Source organism: Magnolia sinica, chromosome 5 (genome assembly GCF_029962835.1).
Source record: "Magnolia sinica isolate HGM2019 chromosome 5, MsV1, whole genome shotgun sequence".
NCBI classification, from domain to species: domain Eukaryota; kingdom Viridiplantae; phylum Streptophyta; class Magnoliopsida; order Magnoliales; family Magnoliaceae; genus Magnolia; species Magnolia sinica.
The window spans coordinates 55,989,633-55,993,822 of NC_080577.1; the positions used below are offsets into that span (position 1 = coordinate 55,989,633).

The 4,190-nt window shown below is 39.2% G+C and overlaps 1 long non-coding RNA gene across 1 annotated transcript; it reads right to left on the reverse strand.

Moving 5' to 3' along the window:
- Positions 1 to 918: 918 nt before the first annotated feature.
- LOC131246056 (uncharacterized) lies at positions 919 to 3,679 on the reverse strand. The gene is made up of 3 exons (XR_009171134.1): positions 3,549 to 3,679; positions 2,905 to 3,026; positions 919 to 976 (listed from the first exon to the last, which is right to left on the reverse strand). It is a non-coding gene; the product is annotated as an uncharacterized LOC131246056 (long non-coding RNA).
- Positions 3,680 to 4,190: the final 511 nt, after the last annotated feature.

Below are 4,190 nucleotides of genomic sequence, written 5' to 3' on the forward strand. Positions count from 1 at the left end.
ATAATATAGAACCGTCATTTTCCAGAATGGAATTAAGAAGGAGAAACAAAGAGAAGAAAAAATAGAAACATACACACAAGACAAGGATGAATGGTTGCTGGGGCATGAAATCTGGAACCTATTACCCCCTCATATGCGGCTTGAATCCCTTCCAAATACAGATCTCCTCGTCCAGTCTGATACCATCAATGCTCTTGTGCGCCAACTAACTTGTTTGCTGAATTGGAAAAACAGTACGCAAATTAGGATCAGTGACTCCCAAATGCACATACCTTTACATGTATGAGACATAAAATGGTGATCAGCAGCAGGTCCGTATTTCAAAATGGTGGGGCCCACCCTTGGGTGATGGTGATGAAATCATTCTTTTGGAGAGGGAGCCATGGATGTGTGATCAACCAATAACAACCTCAATTGGACAATCCTAGTGGACTATTTTCCTTGTCAAGAGTTTTTGGCTCTATCATATATTTACAATCCATTTTAAAACCAAAAAATCCAATGAACATGATTTTCTGAAGGGGAAGGGTGCTTCGTGCAGCGCAATCCATCAATTGGGGCCCATCAGAAGGATGTGATGGATCATTGAATGTGGGTCCCACCTGTATGGAATATTCGCCAAATTTGCCAAAACAAGATTAGCACGACTTGAGAGTAATCCCAATATTTTCCTCGTACAAGTACAAGTGCTTGATATCATGAACAAGCATCATGAGCAAGAGTAGCAGAAAAAACCATGTGCCCATATGCATTAAACAATCAGGGAAACAGAATGCAGAGCACACACACGCATTTGCAAGCATACTGTGTGCATTCCACAAAGATGCGTAGCTATGAGAAACAGACAATACCTTGCATAAATGGAATCCAAAGCCATTGGGTGCTGCGACCAATAGAAATCCAGTCTCCAGGGAGTGTGAGTTCTACAGCTGTTTGCTCTCCTCCCAATGGAGCAAACTGCCCAAAATGCTTGTACCTAAGACCAAAAATCGTCAAGAACCCACAAAAGAATATGTGAAGTTATTTAGCTTATGCAAATGCACAAAATGAGTACATGAAGCTATTGAATGTTATTTTACTTATCCCGTGGGGGATAGAGCATTTATGTCTCATAGTTAGATGTGGAATTCTTGAATTTATGAAAAAGAACCATTGCAAAAGCATTTGCCCTTTACAGATGCTTTCACTAATCAAGAATAAAATTTGGGGGCTAGAAGAGATGGTCAGGCCTAATTGCAGTGTTGGGCATGATTGTGTTGGCACATGAGGGGTCTTAGATTTTCAGTGCCCTCATGTGCAATAATTACGGTCAACTCAAGGAACATCTTTGGCAAACAGCATACCATAATAGGTAAGGGCTTTATGCAGATTCCTAATGAAGATATATTGCTAATAAGAATGCATGTCTCACCACAAACCCTTCTCACTCTTGTAGCAACTGTTGAAAACAATGGTATGAGAAATATTCAAACTAGAATAAATCAGTAAAATATAAAATGACACACCAGTTTAGACAAATGCAAAAGTAGTAATCCCAGTTGATGAAGAAGTTGTCTTCTTGTTGGATGAGGCACAGACTCAGTGGTGCTCTTTGAGATAGTTCAAGCCCCTCAATAGATTTTCTCCAATGTAGTCTGTTTGCAGCGTGCTATCCCTAGGATACAATTGCCTAATGTACAGTCTTGACAGTGTGCACATATTATGTAAAACCCAACATCAAAACCACCAACCCACTTTCTTCGCACGTCCAGAGAGAAAAAAACAGGAGAATTTTTGGAGAGAAGATTTGAGAGAGAGAGAGAGAGAGAGCTTATCCAACTACAACATGAATACACACCATGTGTACGGAGAGCTTATCCAACTACAACATGCATATACACCATGTGTACGGAGAGACGACCTATGGAGAGATAGTTCATGCATGTGGAGTCACATCCCACATGCAGAGACATGTCAAGAAAGTGAGTCACGTCCACACCCAGCTATAACTGGTTCATGTGGAGTCACGTCCCACATGCAGAGACACGTCAAGAAAGTGAGTCACGTCCACACCCGGCTATAACTGGTTTCCATGCTAGTTTTCCCACTGGGCCGTCCTTGGGTGTGCATGTGGGCCAGTGCATAGTAATACACCAATTCAAAACACTAAGGTGAAGAAAGCTTTATAACCCTCCATAACCCTTCTTCTTATCCAACACGAGATTAAACTTTTGCACAATAAAGATGAAAGACCACTTTTCCAATTTTTTTTCTTTTGCTGTTCATTATTTTTTTGAAATACCCCAATAGAAACACTCTCATCCATGTCCTTAAAAATACCAATATGCCTTCTTGGGTACACGATTCCTATTCATAACCTACCACATTACCTCCTTGGATACCCATATGCTTTCTACAGTTTTGGAACTGGTCAGGCCATGTATACCAAGCCAAGCCTATTCAAAATACAATTGTGCCTGGCCCAGCCAGCCCACTGCTCGCCTTAAAAAGGGACCATATCATCATCATCATCATGTTGGAAGTTATGGCATAAGTTTGTCTGACGTAACCCTCCCACTTTATCCCACTTGGGGACCGGCAATGAGAACATAAAACTCCCACAGGCACAACGTAAAAGACAATTACATATGTTGATTACAATCAAGTGTTATCTAATAGTATATTACATAGGTTGATTAAAGAAGTTGGTTGCAATCAATGAGTTTTGAAAAGGGGCCATATGAACAAGTGAGACAACAGACAAGCAAAAACAAAATAAAGTATGCATTAATTTCCATAAATATTTTTTAATAGGGAAAACTAAGACCTAGATCTTCAGAATTTGATTCGCAATTCAATTAAAGCAAACACCCTAATAAGTAAGAAGCATAATTAATAGAAAAGTTATGGAAGTTTGATTTGTACTGAAATGGCTGAAATTGATGGCGACCTGATTCTTTGAACCTGAGAGGACCTTCAGGATTATCTTCAGAGTCCTTCATGTGGTTAAAGCACCTAGCAAGGTATGCACCTTATTGAGCAGCAACCTAGTATTTCGTGATTCTCAGAGAGTTTATTTTGTATATTCATATTCAATGTATCTCTCCTCTCTTCTTCTTTATCAACAATGAAAATGCAAGGAAAAGAAAATGCCAAGAGATGGTTCTTCAAAAGATGCGAATAACTATCATTTCACATTTATTAGATGCAATAGAACATGTGAAGGCTACTCATAGGGACACATGCCAACACAGAACATACATGAGAGAATAAAATCCCACCATGTATGTTTTCTGACCAAAAAATAAAGCCAATCCACTAATTAGGTGGACCTCACTTGTTATTTCAAGGTGAACTGCTGCTCAACAATTTCTAATAGTCCATCTTCTCCATACAGGAATGCCAACTGGTTTAGTGAGGCCAAGACACACGCTTGGTGGGTCTATCTGATGGATGGCCCTCACAAAGAAATACATGCGACATGCTGACAAGTCTTATCCGGAAGCAACATATAAAAAAGTTTCATCACTAAACCCATCATTTCAATAAGAAGTTGTTCAGAAAATCACCTGAGCAGTTGCAGGAAGATTCTTCATCTGTAAATCCACATGAGACAGAGCTGACTTGAACCCTTCAATATCTAACTCAATAGAGGTTTTTCTCTCATTTCCTTTGGAATCATTCAACAGATCAACAACATTGTGCATTCGGTTATTTTTCAAATACTGCTCCACTTGAGGGTACCTCACACAAATATCATCGATAACATCTCGGAATTCTTTAACAGTTAGAGTGCCGGGTTTGTCTATCCACAACATTAAAGGGATATATTGTCCGACTAAGAGAGTTGATTTTATAGTGACAGAGTTGTCCAGCTAAGATCTTTGTAATGCTACCAGTAGCTACAATTGCTACTGGTATAATTCAAGGACAATTCTAAGATGCAAACCATGCATAATAGTATGAGATTTGCATATACAATCCAAGGATGCACATCTACAAACTAATCCACTTTAATACGATTTAAAGTCTTACCTACATTGCTCCTTTATGAAGCCCTTCTGAGTGATCAAGTCAGTAACAGCTGTAAAACGATAATTTTTTTGCTTCAGAGCAACATGTGAAGTAAATGGTCCTTGTCCATAGCCAAGATCAAGGATGGTTTGACTATCTTGTATTTGTGCCCTTTTGCAGCTATATATTAAGTATTG